Genomic DNA, 17,897 nt, shown 5'->3' with positions numbered 1-17,897 from the left:
ACTGACCAGCGCATCCATTCCACTCCTGTATCGGGGCAGGAAACACCCTGGTAGGTTCTTTTTTTCCTCACACATAGACACAAGACTTGCCTGACCAACAGGTCCTGCTTCCCTGGGGTGCCCTTATACAGACCCAGACCCCCACATTGACAACCAGGAGCTGGCAGAGGCCCTGCCGTCTGCGGTACAGGTACTTGAGGAAAGGGAAGGGCGCTGGGAGGCCTCGGGTGTTCACACTGCCTGAAGGCCGGCCTCACACCCGGCACTGATGCAGAATTTGCATGCTGCCCCGTGGGGCTGGTGCAGGGGGAGCTGGTCCTGTGCCCTTGTGGGCCCTCCGTTCCCTCTCATTCCCCTCATCGTGCTCCCTGGAGCACACCCCACCCCCAAGAACACCCCCAAGAAGTAGGCCTGGGTTTGGTTTTCTAGCGCCTGCTCGTTTATCTCTTCCACTAGAGAAAATATGAAAAGTATGTTACATTAACAGATTCTTGGGGAGTGTCCCTTAGTCCACTGGGGGCATTATCTTAGAGGCTGACCGGGAGCAAGGTTGACCCCAGGATCCCGTCCAAGCTCTATGCCGCTGAGCTCTGGTTACTTTTTCTTCTGAGCCTCAACTTCCTCATCTGTAAAATGGGGACACAATACCCATCCAGAAGGGTATACCTAAAGCAACAAGCACAGTGCTTGGCCAAACAGGCAGACAGTAACATGGGGCTTCCTGGAATGAGGACTTCTTCTTTTTGCTCATTTGACTTTTAAAAAACCACCTAATTGTGTTGACCAATATGTATTTATGATACATAAAATTGACTTTGTTTATACAGTTTTCAGGAGGTCTCTAAACTAGAGCTGAGTCCCAGCACTAGCAGCCTGAAGTGTGATGGCCAGAGGCCCTAGCAGCACCGGCCACAGGAGGGGGGTGAGGGAGCAGGGGACCAGCCTCTCCTCACCCCTACTCCTTGGGAGGCAGCAAACTTTTTCTGAAAAGGGACAGATACAGGAACTATTTCAGCTACTGTCCCTGTTGCAACTACTTAACTCTACGGGCTAGCAGCAAAATAGCCACAGATGATACATAAGTGAAGACTATGGCTATTCCCAGTTAAACTCTGTTTGCAAAAATAAGACGCTGTTGCAACAGCTCCGTGATTCCCAGACTGTGGCTTACGTTAGAATTACCTGGGGGCTGCTTCTTACCACTCTGGCCCCCTCCAGAGTTTCTGATTCAGTGGGTCTGTGGTGGAGCCTGTCATTTGCATTTCTAATTTCCCAGGTGAGGCTGGTGCTGCTGGCCTGGGAACCACTCTGAGAAACCACCGCAGCCATTCCCACTCCCCTTCTTTCTCTGTGCACCTAAAACACTTTATTCCTGCTGTGAATATAGCATTTATTATGTTTTATACACACACACACACATAGTTAGTGGTCAGTGTGTGTGTGTGTGTGGGGTCTCCAGAATTTTCTTTTTGTTTTTTTTTTTTTTTTTTTCAAATTTTTAAGTAAGCTTTACACCCAACATGGGGCTTGAACTCATGACCGGGAGAGTGAGAGTATTACTGACTGAGCTAGAGCCCAGTGCTGCTCTGGGATCCTTCCTTAATCACCTTCCTATCCTATGCCCGACGATAACAGTAGCTCATCATTCAGTGACTTCAAGGGAAGGTCACTGCCATTGAAGCCCCAGGTTCCTCCCGGCTCCTTGGCGGATATTTCTGTCTAGAGCTCTATGCAGCCTGGGCCCAGCCCTGCCACAGAGAAGAGGAAAAGGGACTTTGTCTCCCTGCCTATCCAGAAACAGACCAGGAAAGGAGACATTCCCTCCTCAGACTAGACCTTGAACCTGGACTGTTTCCTAAGGAAATAAAACAAGGGAGGGTGGGGGTTGGTTTGTTTGATTTTGTTATTATTATCATCATTATTATTTTGCTTCTAAATGGACTGTTCAGTTTGTAAGGGGGCCAGGGTTCCATCCAGATGAGTGTTTGCTCTGGAAAACCACCATTTCTGAGTTACACTAAGAGAGCATTTAAAATGAACGCAGGGGGACGCCGATGGCTCAGTTTAAGTGGCCACCTTTGGCTCAGGTCCTGATCCCAGGGTCCTGGGATCAAGTCCCACATCCAGCTCCTGGCTCAGCAGGGAATAGGCTCTCCCTCCCACTCGGCATGCTGTTCTCCCTGCTTGTACTTTCCCTCTCTGTTAAATGAATAAGTAAAATCTTTAAAAATAAAATAAAATGAACTGCAGGGGCTCCTGGGTGACTCACTGGGTTAAAGTCTCTTCTTTCAGCTCAGGTCATGATCTCAGGGTCCTGGGATCGAGCCCCACATCAGGCTCTCTGCTCGGGAAGGAGCCTGCTTCCCCCTCTTTCTCTGCCTACTTGTGAACTCTCTGTCTGTCAAATAAATAAATAAAATCTTAAAAAAACACAAAATAAAATGAACTGCAGCCACGGCTTTGGCTCAGATCGTATAGAATCCAGCTTGGTCTTGGTAAAAAGGAATGAGAGTAGAGACCTTTCCATGCTTTGAATGGCAGGAGCTTCAGCAACTCATGGATCTGCCTCCCTTTCCTGGAACTTACTGCCTCCCTCTTGGTTTTTACTCCTGGGATGCTCTGCAAGAGGCAGGTGTGGAGTGGCACGCCCTTCCCCCCCACCTCCTTTGAGGAGGACACATTGGCACGAGCTCCGCAGAGACAGGGCTGAACAGTGGGGTAACAGGGGTAATCCCAGCCATGGGCTGGCTGCAAACTGCAGATGTGACTGTGACGTCCCTCTTTCCGATTTCCAGGCCTGTCTCTGGAGGCTTACACAGGATTTCCTTTGGTCTGTGAAGTTTCACCACCATCCCTACCTAAGTCCTGTCCCTCACTCTCTCCTTTCCAAATTATTAGACAAAACGGCGAGTCAGGACTCCTTCCCCTCCCCACCTCGATGGGCTCCCTGAACACTGCCCAAGGTCCAGACAACATTCGCTGCCCCTCTGGACTGTAGCGCACACGGCTAGGGCCCAGTAACCTGGAGCATAGGAAGTCAGCATGGCAAAGGAGCACGACTGACCCCAGCGTGGCTGCGACTCCTGCTCTGCTCTGTCCCTGCCACCTCGTTACCCCTGCCTGCCCATCAGTTTTGCATCAATAAACTTTATGTTCAGGGCTTTGCAGAATGGATCAAAGGAGAGCAGCTAAAGGCTGATCTCTGACCTTGGCACATAAACAGCCTACAGACTGGGCTTGACAGTTAATAAAGGAAAGGCCCCGCAATTCTCTGATGCCTCTTTGCCTTAATTAGATCAAGCGTTCATAAGCTATGGGGAAATCTTCAATTTGAAGAGAAAGACCCCACAAGACGGGCAGTCACATCTCCACTCATTCATTCACCCGTTCAGACTGTCAGTCCCTCTCCCAACCAGACTGATACTTGTCAAGCTCGCCCTGCGCTGTGCTAGGGCTTTCGGGTGAAGGGCTCTATAGAGTTCCAAGGTCCGCACCGTGCTCTCCTGGGACCGGGCAGTTGAGAGAACAAGCTCCGGGGCAGACACATCTGAGCTTGAATCCTGATTCTGCCGGGTGGCCTTTGGCAAGTTATTTAATCTCTCTGCCCTTGGTTTCCTCTTGGGGTTAATAATACCAACCGCCGAGGGTTGTCATCAAGACTAAGTGAGACCATCTGCACAAAGCATTCAGCACAGAGCACGGCGCCCAGCAAGCCCGCCAGAAATGGACTTCCCAGTACTGTGCACTTGGCTGGCCAGCCAGCTCTAGGTGGGGGGTGGGGGGGTGTTTGAGAGGTGCCTTCCCTCCCCCTGGGGCTCAGCCGGTAACAGGGAGCTGGTGACGACGTCCCCTGTCTCTGCCCTCAATGATACTGGAAGCCGGCTGTTGACTGCTCTTAGTTTCTTCATCTCTAAAATGGGGTAGAGGCGGTGATCCCTCGAGAGGCCCTGGAAAGAGCATTCACAGAGAAGCCGGCAGCTGCACCTTGCTGGGGAAAGGACCGCAGGGATATCAAGTTCCAGCGCAGCCTCTGGCTTTGTCTTCAGTGCCACCGCAGCCCCGCGGGCTGTCTTTAATAATAGATATTTTAAAATTCCCGAACCCACTTCATGCTATATTTGCCCGCACACAGAGGTTTATTCAGTGTTAATCACATTAATCTGCTGTTTCATTTCACGCTGTGCGATGCCAACTTCAGTTGAGAGCCAGGAGAGAGCAGAATTTACTCTCAAAGGGCTTCGTGCTGCGTTCACCCAAACGGCGCCTTGTCATGGCATCTCAGAGCCCCAGGGACCTCTGGGCCACCCCCGCACTCCCCAGGGGTGCCCCGAGGCATTACACAGCCTGCCTTTAAAGGGTCTCTCTGTATACGTTAGTTTTTACTCTCAATTAGAAATCTCTTAGGCAAGCGTCCAGTTTTTACTAGCGATCTCTAATTCTTAAACAATGCAAACACACGCTCTTCAGTAAACTCCCCAGTAGGTGCCTGTCACAAAGGGACCCTGAGCGCACTGGAGTGTGAGGGTCCTTTGAGATCTCCCAGTATGATTCCCTCCTGTTACAGATGGAAAAACTGAGGTGAAAAGACTTAAACCTCTCCTCTCTTGGCTCCTTCCTTAAGCCAATGAAGAACATTCATTCAGATCTTAAACACAAAACCACACATTTGCCAATTTTTTCTTGGCCCCGCGCCCCAATCTGCTTGAGCCTCCCACTTGCCCTCGGGGTCCTGTCAGCCAGCTGCCAGCCCCGATCTTACTTGGGTGAAGAAAATGGAAGCCATCAGACAGGAACATCTACCATCAGTGACCCCCGTGGCCCAGCCCAGCATGGAACAGTGTCCCCTCGGGCCACAGGCTGCCCTCCGTGTGTTGGTGGCCCTCATCCGCCGCCTGCCTACCCAAGGACCTTGTCCCCAACCTCTCACCCCGTTCTGACTTCACCAATTTATCTTCCCATAGGATCAATCCTTTCAACATACATACACACATGTTCTCATTTAAAAAACTTTTCAGGGCGCCTGGGTGGCTCAGTGGGTTGAAGCCTCTGCCTTCAGCTCAGGTCATGATCCCAGGGTCCTGGGATCGAGCCCCACATCGGGCTCTCTGCTCAGCGGGGAGCCTGCTTCCTCCTCTCTCTCTGCCTGCCTCTCTGCCTACTTGTGATCTCTGTCTGTCAAATGAATAAATAAAATTAAAAAAAAAACTTTTCATTTTTAAAAATTGTGTTTAAAATCCTGCCTTGACGTCACGTTCTCCTCCAGCTCCTGTACCATTTCTCTCCTTCAGAATTCTGCAGTTTCCCTTTCCTCATCACCTGCCGCTCACTTTTTCTAAGTTGCTTTTTTCCCAATTTTCTTCTAGGAAAAACATAAGCCTACAGCAATGTTGAAAAGTTTTTTTTTTTTTTAAAGATTTTATTTACCTATTTGACAGAGAGAGAGATCACAAGTAGGCAGAGAGGCAGGCAGAGAGAGAGGAGGAAGCAGGCTCCCCGCAGAGCAGAGAGCCCGATGCGGGGCTCAATCCCAGGACCCCGAGACCATGACCCGAAGGCAGCGGCTTAATCCACTGAGCCACCCAGGCGCCCCGCAATGTTGAAAAGTATTAAAATACCCTCGGCCTAGCCACATTTGCTTTTCTTCTCCCTAATAGATAATATACTTATATGTAGTACATAACTTATATACAGGTAATAGATGCAAAAATGAGTATATACAAATTACGTATATAAATACATGTAGGTGGGCATGTTTAGTTCTGTTGCTATTGTTGAATCACTGGGAAGCTGCAGGCATCCTGCTCCTTCACCCCTCAGTACTACAATAAATACTACAATGTGTGTCTCCTAAGGGCCAGGATCCTCTTACTTAACCACAGACTGTTATTACAAGAAACTGAATGCTAATACCATATTATTTAACATAAGGTCCGCGTTCACAGTTCTCCATTTGCACTGAAAATGTCCTTCATAATTATTTTTTAATCCAGATTCCAGAAGGATGAGGCCCGCCCCAATTTAAGATAAACCTCCATCCAGATTGTCCAAGGTCAGGGTACCTTCATTAGCAAATCTAAAGGGTCTTTCTCTGGCCTCAATGGGGGTTCAGCCAGGGCAGTCCACTGTGGACTTCCAGGTCACCACACAGTCCTTTCCTCCCACGTTCCTGCTCCTTCTCCTCTCCCAGTCCTCTGATTGTCCTCCCCAGGCCTCTGTGCTGGGCCCTCCTCCCCAGATCCCAGGTGGTCTCAACTATGCCCATGGCTTTAGCACCAACGGCCGACTGATGCCACCCACATTTCCAGCATCCAGGGCCAACCCATCCTAACCCATCTCTCCCCAACTCCAGACCGATGTACCCCACTGCCTTCTTCTCAGCCTCTCCCCTGGGACATGCCAGCGGCTCCTTCAACCTAATTATGTCCAAATGGAAGCCCCGATGTTTCCCTTCTTTGCTATCTCAGTAACAGCGTCACCATCACCTACTTACCATTTGGTCCTGATTCCCCGCTTCCTTACCACCCCCCCTCCCCCGCCAGGGTCCTGTCTTGATTCACGCTCCCTCCATCCTGCCCGCTACCACAAAATCTGGTTCCACCCTTAGTGGCCTGGACACCCCAGGGGGCTTCCAAGCTGCTCTCTACCCTTGCCCCACCCCCACAATGCATTTTCCAGCTCTGTTAATCTTTTAAAATATAATCCAGGTCGGGCCACTCCCTCTCTTAAAACTCTTCTACAACTTCTCATTGTATTGAGTCTGTTAATCTTTTAAAATATAATCCAGGTTGGGCCACTCCCTCTCTTAAAACTCTTCAACAACTGCTCATTTAGAGAATGTCCCAAATCAGCAGGGTTCACGAGGCGCTTGGTGGTCTTAGGAGCCCCGGCTCTTTCCGATCCTCCTCTACCATTGTTTCTGGTGACCCAAACCTTGGCCTCCCTCCGGGCTCTTGTTTGTACGGGTCTTCGGCCTCTGCCTGCCACGCTCACCCGGGATCTCAGTGGCTGCCTGGCCTCCTGCCTTCATGGCAGCCGACAGCCCCGAAGCTCACACCGCCCAGATCCGGCCGCCGTCCTCAGCCGCCCTCTCTCGGCAACGGCCTGGGAAGGGCTCTGATTGGCTTAGCCAGTGTCACATGCACATCCCGTCCAATCATCTGTGGCCAGAGAGGTCACTGGGCGGAAACAGGACAGCCATGGAGCCCTAGTTCCTCTGGGGTGGGAGGGTTGCGAGTGGGAGCCTTTGCTGGCGAAGGGGTTTGTGTGATGAACTGGGGTTTACCGTCTCTGTCTCTCTGCTCAGTGTTCAGGGCGCTGCGCTGGTCAGCAGCGCCTAACCTACTGGGGACTGCCCCTTTTATTTGGTCAGTGAAAAGTTGTTTTAAACCAGTATATAGTTACTGATAAAAGAATTCAAAAATATAGAAAATTGTGGGGAAAGAGACCCCACATCTCTACCAGCTGATGACAACCACTGTTAGCCTTCTCTGGCTGTGCTGCCCTCTCTCTGGACAAGCTCCAGTCACAACCTGAAGGGCCCCTCTCCTGGCAGCTTCCTCAGAATGCAGTTATGGCCCCCCCCCCTTTTTTTTCTTTAAATATTTTATTTATTTGAGACAGAGTGGGCACCCGAAGCAGGGTGGGGAGAGAGAGAGAGAAAGCATGACGAGGGGAAGGGGCAGAAAGAGGGGGCGCCTGGGTGGCTCAGTAGGTTAAAGCCTCTGCCTTCGGCTCAGGTCATGATCCCAGAGTCCTGGGATCGAGCCCCGCATCAGGCTCTCTGCTTGGCTGGGAGCCTGCTTCCTCCTCTCTCTCTCTCTGCCTGCCTCTCTGCCTACTTGTAACCTCTATCTGTCAAATAAATAAATCTTAAAAAAAAAAAAAAAAGAAAGAAAGAAAGAGGGAGAAGCAGGCTCCCCGTTGAGCAGGGAGCTGGAGGTGGGGCTCAATCCCAGGATCCTGGGATGATGACCTGAGCTGAAGGCAGATGCTTAACTGACTGAGCTACCCAGGAGCCTCCCCTTCATTTATTTTTTAAAGGAGGCTCTGCCCCCAATGCAAAGCCTGACCTCAACACCCTGAGATCAAGACCTGAGCTGAGATCAAGAGCCTTGAACAACTTAAACAGTTGTTTAAGATCAAGAGATCTTAAACAGCTGAACCACCCAGGCAACACTTATTTCTGATTCCTCTTTTTTTTTTTTTAAGGGAGAGGGAGGGGCAGAGAGGATTTTAAGCCCCCTCCATAGCTATCTTGGAGCCCATGGTTTTATCTCACAACCTCTGGTATCATGACCTGAGCTGCAATCAAGTGTTGGATGCTTAACCAACTGAGCCACCTAGCTGCCCCCAGTTCTGATTCTTAACCCCATTTTTTCTAATTCTCACTCATTCCCTGCAGTGGCTTCAACCACCACCTTTGTGCTGATGATTCCCTCATTAAATCCTCTCCTGCTTATTTCTTAGTTACAAATTTTTATCTGTCTGTTGGACCTGGCATGTCCATGAGATGCCTGTGGGTGGCTCAAACTATAGGCTCATTACTCTCCCTCCATATTCTCAAATCTCTTCCTCTTTCTCTTGATTGAAACCCTAATTATAGCATCAACATTCCCCCTATGGTTAGAGCCAGAAACTTCCAGGTTATTCTCAGTTTCTCTCACTCCCTGCTTCCCTTACCTCATACCCATCGGCAATGCTATCCACTGTACTGGTTAAATGTGGCTGGCCCCGTTCCAACCTTTCTGCCCTCTCTTCCACAGCATTGGTTCATTCTCTCTTCTTGGAACTAGTGGAATCTTCTTCCTGACCTCACTGGCACTGGTCTCCCCTGCCCCTGCATCACCCCCCCCACCCTGCCCCCAACATACACACCCTTTCATCCCCTGTGATCATCTTTTTTTTTTAAAATATTTTATTTATTTGACAGAGAGAAATCACAACTAGGCAGAGAGGCAGGCAGAGAGAGAGGAGGAAGCAGGCTCCCTGCGGAGCAAAGAGCCCGATGCGGGGCTCGATCCCAGGACCCTGGGATCATGACCTGAGCTGAAGGCAGAGGCTTTAACCCACTGAGCCACCCAGGTGCCCCTGTGATCATCTTTATGATTTGGGGCCAGAGGTAATTTTCTTGAAAGCCCACGCAATTATTCTGTTGTCTTCCTTTCAGTTTCTGCAATGGCCCTCTGCCGTCCACAGGATTAAGGCCCAACTCCTCAGCCTGGCATTTGAGGCTCCCACAACCTGTCTGGGAGGAACTGACTGGAAGACATCTGTAATTCTCAGGAGACACTCCTGAGAACACCTCAGGAGACACCTGCCCCACGCAGGACATCCACAACGTGGTCCACTTGCTGCTCCTCCGTGTAAATGGGTCTTTGTGAAATTCCATTCTTTTGATCAGACACTACCACCCCATCCCCATCCACCAGGAAAAACTTCGCCCTCAGGGCACTTGGGTGGTTCAGTCAGTTAAGAGGCTGACTCTTGATCTCCGCTCAGGTCATGATCTCAGGGTCCTGGGACTATGTCCCGCATCGGGCACCCCACTCAGTGGAGAATCTGCTTGAGATTCTCCCTCTCCCTTTGCCCCTCCCCCCAGCTCTTACACAAGCCCTTTCTCTCTCCAAAATAAATAAATCTTAAAAAAAAAACAAAACAAAAAAACACTTCACTCTCCAAGACCCTGCCTGAGGGTTACCTGCTTGTGACATCCACCCTGAGAAGCCCTGTTTTTCTGTGCTCTGGGAAAATGGAATTTACAGCAAGAAACATATAAATAGAAACCACTTCTGTAAGAATAAATGTAAAAGGCTAGATTTTGTTACTTGAAGCCCTGGACGCTGCCGTGCCAAGCTCCTCCCCCACAGATATCTCACCCAGTTAGACTCCCCCACCACGTGCATATATAAATGCTAAATACTCCACCCAACACTTCCCTCCACAAATGTTTCCCTGAGGCAGTGTGAGTTGGACAGAGGGCAGGTGGAGTGAGAGGTCACCCACATTTAGCTCGACCAGCTCTGCCCCTGCATCTGGGGGGCTGATGCCAGTGAGATTGCATTTGTGACTTACACGGGTCCTGAGCATTTCTGCTTTCGCGGGTCCTTTCCTCCCTTCCAAAAAATAAAAAAAAAAAAAAGGAAAAAGAAAAAACAACTTTCTGAACTGTATCACACATACATGTTGATACAAAAACAAACATAAGGCTGCATTCACGATTGTATATTCATTAGTGTTACATTTTTTTATTTTCTGGTTTTAAAATAAATGAAAATGAAGGGGCCCAGTCTGCTAAGGGTCCAACTCTTGGTTCAGCTCATGTCGTGATCTCAGGGATATGAGATCGAGCCCCGTAGTTGGTCTGCTTGAGACCTTCCCCTGTCTCTCTGCCCCTTCCCCCTGCAAGCGCATGTACACCCTCTCTCTCTTTCTCACATAAATAAATAAATAAATCTTTAAAAACAAACAAACATTTCCCAGGGCCCCTGAGGTATCACAGCCTGAGGCACCGTGCCCTAGAGAATGTGCTCTGTACCTAATGGAGAAGCTGACCTTGACTAAGGGCAAATGCCCGAAATTTGTTGAAAGCCTGAAGGTCTTACCTCCTCTTCATCACAGCTCTTTGGGACCTTAGGGGAGAAACGTAGATTAGTGCTCCTGCTACCATCTCATATACACTCACACAACAACACGTTTATTCTCTCCAGGCCGAGGGACAAACCGCTGATACAACTACTAAATAGGCAACAGAGAATGACACGTACCTTACACGAAGGAGCCATTAAAAGCAGAAGAGCCCACTGAAGCTGGTATCCCACACTGTTCCCTGCGAGGAGTTGGGTTTGTGTGATGGGGCTACCAGGGCTGCCAGATCATGTGTATTCTCTCACTTAAATCCACGTCACAGTTGCGGAGATGGACTCAGGGGAATCCAGTAACTGGGCCAAGATGGCACAGAGAACTGACCCAACGGCGACTCCAGCATTTCACCCTCCGTCTGCGCTCTCATGAGTTGTTCTGGACACTTCGAGTTTGAGGTGCCCAAAGGCCTTCCAGTGGAGAGGTCTAGGAGGCATTTAGATAAACTAGTTCAAGGTTCAAGTGAGAACCTTAACTCATGACACAGATTAAGGAATTATTCAAGTATGGGTGGCCTCTGGCGATTCAAAGGTGGCGGACCACCTCATTCACTGTGCTGGTTTCTCTGTGTCACGGGGCCAGTCAGCCAGTTTCCCCAGAGCTGTTTATGTTTTTTAAACAGATTTATTTATTTATTTTTTAGAGAGAGACAATGCACATGCGTGGGGAGAGGAGCAGAGGGAGAAGGAGAGAAATCTCAAGGCAGACTCCCCGCTGAGCAGGGAGCCCACGCGGGGCTCCATCTTAGGACCCTGAGCACCTAACCAAGAGTTGGATGCTTAATGGAGAGAGCCACCCAGGGGCCTGTTTCTGTACCTTTAAACCGTTCTGACTGGTCCTCGGCTTGGGAGCTGGGAAGCCTTGCTCCCTTGGTGGCTCTTACTCCCTACTCTTTCGCAGGGAGGCTGGTTTCTGTGAGAAGTTTAGGGGGCACCTTCCATCCACAGCCTCAGGGCTTCCATCTCCAGACCTACTACTCCTCGCTGGATGAAATGACAGCATTGGACTTTCTTCACTTTGGTGACATGCTCTAGGGACCCAGTTCCTGGGTGACATTCTATGCACCCACCTACCTGAGAAATATTCACTGAGCACATTCTATGTACCGGACATCATTGTAGGTACTGAGGACACAATTGTGATCAAAGTAGACAAAATCCCTGACCCCAAAGAGGTCATATCATTGTAGAGAGGCAGGAGGCAGATTAATAAAACATTAAGAGCAATGCTCGATGTCATGAGGAAGATAAGGCCACCTGATGTGGTAGGATTGAGGGCAGGGAGAGAGGGCTCTAGGGGGTGGTGGTGACACTGGTCAAGGGTGTCAGCCGAGAAGGACTCTCACGAGTCAGGGGACATTCGAGTTGAAATGTGGGTGAGGAGAAGACACAAGTCATGGGCAGGTGGGGTAAATGCAGGGCCCTGAGGGCAGGAGCAGCAAGTCCTGAGGGGTCTGGGCATGGCCTGTCTGGAAAGCCTGCTTGACAGGAGAATGGAGAAGGAGCTTGGAAAGGCCGGAAGAGCCGAGGGCAGGCAAGGGGTCCTGCCCCGGGCAAGAGGGCCCCACCCAGAGCAGCGGAAGATCCGCAGAGAGGTGAGAAGGGACGAGTAAGTCAAGAGAACATCACTCTTTCCTAAGAAAGGAGAGAGAGGGAGGAAGAAGGAGCAAGAAGGAAGCAACAGCAAGACTGGCTAAGCAATTTGCCGGGCCCTTCGTTAAAACTTACCAAGAATTTCCAGATGGCTGGCAGGACAGAACAGGACGCAGCCTCTGCTGCCTGCCCCCTCCTGGGAAGATAAGGCGCTGGTCCTCCCTGCACCCCAGGGGGCTCACAGACCTGCCCCGAGCACAGGGTCAAGGTGGCAGATTTCCTTTCTCTCTTTTCATGAAAATGTTGCAAATTGTACCATGTTGTCAAACCAACACAATCGCCATAGCTGATTTCGTGGCCCCTCCATAACCGTGGGACACTTCTGAGAGTTGCGCTGTTTTCTTTTTCCTTGGGGGGGTGGTCGGTAGAGGGGGGCCGGTACCCTTTCTCTTCCCTCCGCCCTGCACATGGCGGGCTGCGGGGCTGACCTCTGAGCAGGTGAAGCATTTTCCAGACAGGCGCAGTAGGCTGGAGCCAAGAATGTTTAAACCCAGGCACTATGTCAAATACCATTTATATCAAAACACCCCTCCTTAATCTTAGGCTAATTACCTTACAATTAACACTCATCGTCTGACCTCGGTAAACCATGTATCCCCCCCTGAACATCGGAGTTCCTCATCTGTAAAATAGAGATAATTACACTTAGATTTCACAGGGGTGCTGTGAGGATTAAATCATATGAAAAGCTTTTTAAAGAGTATTAAGGTCTAAACAAATGCCAGTTAACGTGCCCGCAGATCCGCTCAGCAGCAGCTCACGGGGCGGGTGCGGGACCTCGGTTTGCCGGGAACCTTGAGGCCACCTGACTCCTGGGCTCTAGTGTATTCTTAACCATCAACTTCTGATCTTCAGTTTCTCAAGTAGCTTCCTTTCCTGGGGGGATCCCCTCGTCTTTCAGTCATGCTTGAGGTCAAAAATCAATAATCCTGGCCTATGTGCCAGGTTCTTGCGAGTCGGGCTGACTTTGTCATTTTTTTTTTTTAAAGATTCTATTTATTTATTTGACAGAGAGAGGGAGAGAGATCACAAGTAGGCAGAGAGGCAGGCAGAGAGAGAGAGGGGAAGCAGGCTCCCTGCTGAGCAGAGAGAGAGCTCAATTTGGGGCTCCATCTCAGGACCCTGAGATCATGACCTGAGCTGAAGGCAGAGGCTTAACCCACTGAGCCACCCAGGCGCTCTGAGCTTTGTAATTTTAATAGTCCCTGGATGAACCGAGAAGAATCCGGACCCTGGACATGAGGGTCAGGGGGAGACAGGTAATCATTCTTACTCATTTCTTAGTACACAGTGCACTTGGGTAATACTCTCATCAAAATGTGTTTGAAGGCAGAAACATTTACGACAAGAGCGAGCAACGCAACACTCCGGATGCCGTGGGGTGAGGAACTCAGGATGGGGAACGGCTATTCCTTCTGCGTAGAAGGACAGACATGCAGGAGGGAAGTCACCTCCTCCAGGAGACCCCATCTCCAAGGGCTCTTCCCGCTCCACTCCCCGCCTCTCCCTCTGTCTACCGGGCTCACTTCTTCCTGGCACCTGCCCACCTGATTCGTGTATCATGGGCTTCTTTGGAATTTCTGCCACCAAATGTGAGCTCCAAGACAGCTGTGACTGCTGTGTTTGCTGTGGTGTTTCTAGGCTTAGGGTTCAGAGCCTTTGGGCAGTGATGGCATCCAGCTAGAACTTATAAGATTCTTTCCTTTTCACTGTATTTATTTATTTAAAAGATAAATAATTATTCATATTTGAGAGAGAGAGAGAGAGAGAGAGAGAGAGAGCATAGGGTGGGGAGAGGCGGACGGAGACGGGGAGAGAATTCAAGCAGAATCTGCACTGAGTGCAGAGCCCAACATGGGGCTCGATCTTATGACTCTGAGGTCAAGACCTGAGCCAAAACCAAGAGTTGGATGCTTAACCCACTGTGCCATCCAAGTGTCCCTCATTATATTACATATGTTATATATGTAATATGTATATATAATATAATATATAAATATATTTATTTTAAAAAATACCACCCTGGGTGGCTCAGGGATTTAAGCAGCCGACTTAAATTTAAGAATGTAAGTTCTTTTATTTTTATTATGATTTTGTGGGCGACGGGCAGAAGGAGAAGGAGAGCAAGAATCTTAAGCAGGCTCCACACCCAGCGTGTGAGCCCAATGGGGGGCTTGATCTCACAACCCTGAGATCACGTCCGGCGCCAAGATTTGGTCCATCAAAGAGTTGGACTTTTAACCGACTGGGCCACCGAGGTGCCCCAGGATATTTTAAGTTTTAATGATGAAATCCCAACTCAGAGGAAGGCAGGTGGGGAATAAAGGACTGAATGCAATTTGGAGGCTCACCTTGGGGTGAAGCTGCAGAGTTCGAGCCTTCGTCGAGGCTACTGGCTTCTGTGTCTCAGGTCCCCCGTGCTGGGGCCCGGGATCTGACTGTGGCTGTTTGCTTGGTGACTTGATCACACGCTGGGTTTCACTGACTATAGGTGAGACGATGTCCAATCCTGGACCTAGAAATTCATGGAAATGACGTGAGCTGGCCACGGCGCACGGCTGCAGTGTTTTCACCCATGAAACTTACTGCCAGGGCTTCTTCTACCGCCTCCCCAAGGTCCCCACATCAACCTGCACGCCAGCTTCAGAAGCGTAGGAAAGAGCCGGCGACGCATCAGTGCAGCCGGGCTCTGAAAATAGCAGCCGAAGCCACAAACCAGAGAACAGACCTCTGTGAACAGAGTGAAAGAAGCAGTTTGCCCTGGGCTCATCTTTTAAGCCACAGATACAACTCCCCGCTATTACTAAAATAACATCCTAAAGGTAGGAATCAGCTGGAGAAAAGTAGAATGTTTTAATACATTAGCTTTTCCTTTCCTGATTAAGTTTCCAAGGCCCTAGTTTGCCTGCGGGAGCCCAAGAGAGTGAACTGACCAGAAGGCAGGTCATGGAGTCAACGCAAACAGAGGTGTGGCCACATCCACAGAGGCCGGGCTCAAGATGGAGCCTACGGATGAGCAGACGAGGCCCCGACGATGAATGGGTTTGCAGGGCAAGAGCTGGCGCTCTCCAGGCGCCTGACCCTGGGAGCCCCCTTCGCCAACGTGGCTTTACTCCCGTGGTTCCAGTGCACCGGTCTCAAACTGTTATTCATTTTCCAAACACCATCGAATTTATCTCTTCAGCCAAATTACGACTACGTAGGCAGAGCAGCGGGTTTCAGAAACTTCTCCATTCGGCCCGAATCTAAACCACATAACTTCCTGAGCAGCTTAACACGTGGAGCTGCCTTCCCAGCCAGCGCAGCATTTTTCTTGCACCGAGAATATCAAGAGATCAGACCTGAAAATACAAAGTACCAACTGGGGGTTGCCAGACGGGGAGGACGGAAGAAGTGAAGAAGGGGGATGGAAGATACAGGCTTCCAGGCCTGGAATAAGCAAGGCACGGGAATGAAAGGCACAGCCTTGGGAACAGAGTCAATGCGACTGGAGGAGTGTTGTATGCTCACATCGGGAGCCCCACACAGCATAACGCAGAGCTTCGAATCACTATGTTATACATGTGAAACTGACGTAACGTTGCTTATTGACTATATTTAAAAAAAAAAAAACCGAAAAAAGAATACCAAGTGATACTTTTGGGAGTCAGACCTATTGTCTGAACGGTCTGTGTTTTTGAGTGGCACCAAATCATACTCTAATCATTTTTTTTTTAAAGATTTTATTTATTTGACAGAGAGAGGAGACACAGTGAGAGAGGGAACACAGCAGGGGGAGCAGGAGAAGGAGATGCAGGCTTCCAACTGAGCAGGGAGCCCGATGTGGGCCTCGATCCTGGGACCCTGGGATCATGACCTGAGCCAAAGGCAGCTGCTTAACGACTGAGCCACCCAGGCGCCCCGCCATACTCTCATCTTCCCCTGACCATACTGAATTTTCCTCTGACCATTACTAGCGATTCCAAGGCTAAAAAATTATGCCGAGTCCCTTACGAAGTTTAAGGTAGCTTGACAGATTAAAAAGTCAGAGAGGAAGGGAAGAGAGATTAGCAGATGACAGAGAAGAAAAGAGAGCAACAGGCAGGAAGAGGCTCATTTTTTTTTTATACTTTAAGCCCAAAGCCCAAGCCCGGTGGCCCGAAGATGGGAGTAAAACCTCTTCCTGTTACTTTTAAGTGCCTCAAAGATGCCAAAGGAAGGTTTTAGTGGATCATTTAATATATCTGTTTTTCCTTCCAAAAGATAAATGAAATACCATCCCGGTGACTCCATCTTCCGTAGTTTTAAGTTCAGTGTAATGGAAGAGATGGGACACTCCCTCCCTCCCACCCTATAAAAGTCATGAATGAAGCTAAACAAGGTGGGTGTTAGTGCAAGGGTGGAAGGGTGGTGTGTTTGGGGTGGGGGGCGTTGGAGCCAGGGCAGGTGAGGAGAGTGTCTCCGAGAGGCAGGGAGCTGTGGCGATAGTGACTTGGAGTGGGGTGTCAGAGCCCTAGAGGCGACGGCCTCCAAGTGTGAGCGGTGGCGAAGGGAGAAGGTTACATATGAGGGTACTGGTCCAACGTATTGAGGGTCCTGGGAGTTTGGGATTGTTGGATAAAGAAAGTTCAAGTACAGAAAAGAGTAACAACTAGAAGAAAGCTTGTGGTGTTGGATCTGCACCGAAGGCACTGATCTGAACGGATACATGTTTAAGTATAGAAATACAGACGCAACGAAGGCACTGATCTGAACGGATACATGTTTAAGTACAGAAATACAGACGCACCGAAGGCACTGATCTGAACGGATACATGTTTAAGTACAGAAATACAGACGCACCGAAGGCACTGATCTGAACGGATACATGTTTAAGTACAGAAATACAGACGCACCGAAGGCACTGATCTGAACGGATACATGTTTAAGTACAGAAATACAGACGCAACGAAGGCACTGATCTGAACGGATACATGTTTAAGTACAGAAATACAGACGCAAGTATGCGTGTGTGCACGTACGTGCAAGTATTCCCGAGCTCCGTCCACTGAGGGGCGTTGGGAACAGGAACACCCCAAAAGCAATGAGCACTCTTAGCTTGGTTTCTAAATACCTTTCTGCACTAAAAGAAACCAGAACTCCTTGGACGAAATGGCAGATTGAGACTCGGGCAGAGAAATGCGAAGATGAACCTGGAACAATTTGTGCTTGAATTTGTGCTCAAAGAACCATGGGGAGTCACAAGGTCACAGAGGCTTTGAAGGGGCTCCCACTGGCCCAATCTGGGGTAACATGAGCACCAAAATAATGATAGTATATATAATGATCATTTAATAAAAACAGAAATCTGAATCCAAGAATAAAGAAACCTTTCCCAGTAGCAACTTGGAATAAAATCTGGCATGCTTGAGGTTGCTGGCGGGGAGGGGATGGCTCTTTTCCTTTGCCTTCCTTTGGCTGCCTACACACACTTCAGTCCCTTCTGGATAGACTGTGTGCCCTTCTCATTCTCCTGCTGACGTGTCCTCTCCCCTGGCCTAGGCCAGAGGCATGGATGTGCAGCAGGTTTCTTTAGTCACCAACTAGGACATTCCCTACCAGTAGGGGAAAACTGTTACCCACAGAATT

At 49.6% G+C, this 17,897-nt stretch overlaps 1 protein-coding gene and 1 non-coding gene across 2 annotated transcripts in view; both read left to right on the top strand.

Moving 5' to 3' along the window:
* Positions 1-17,897, top strand: part of LOC123929308 (40S ribosomal protein S24-like) — a 576,828-nt gene that overhangs the window by 165,067 nt on the left and 393,864 nt on the right. The window lies entirely within an intron of this gene.
* On the top strand, positions 17,621-17,738 carry LOC123930356. The gene has a single exon (XR_006816069.1). It is a non-coding gene; the product is annotated as a small nucleolar RNA SNORA67 (small nucleolar RNA).

The sequence above is a fragment of the Meles meles genome, chromosome 18, assembly GCF_922984935.1.
Source record: "Meles meles chromosome 18, mMelMel3.1 paternal haplotype, whole genome shotgun sequence".
Classification (NCBI taxonomy): domain Eukaryota; kingdom Metazoa; phylum Chordata; class Mammalia; order Carnivora; family Mustelidae; genus Meles; species Meles meles.
This window is presented reverse-complemented; position numbering and strand designations above follow the sequence as displayed.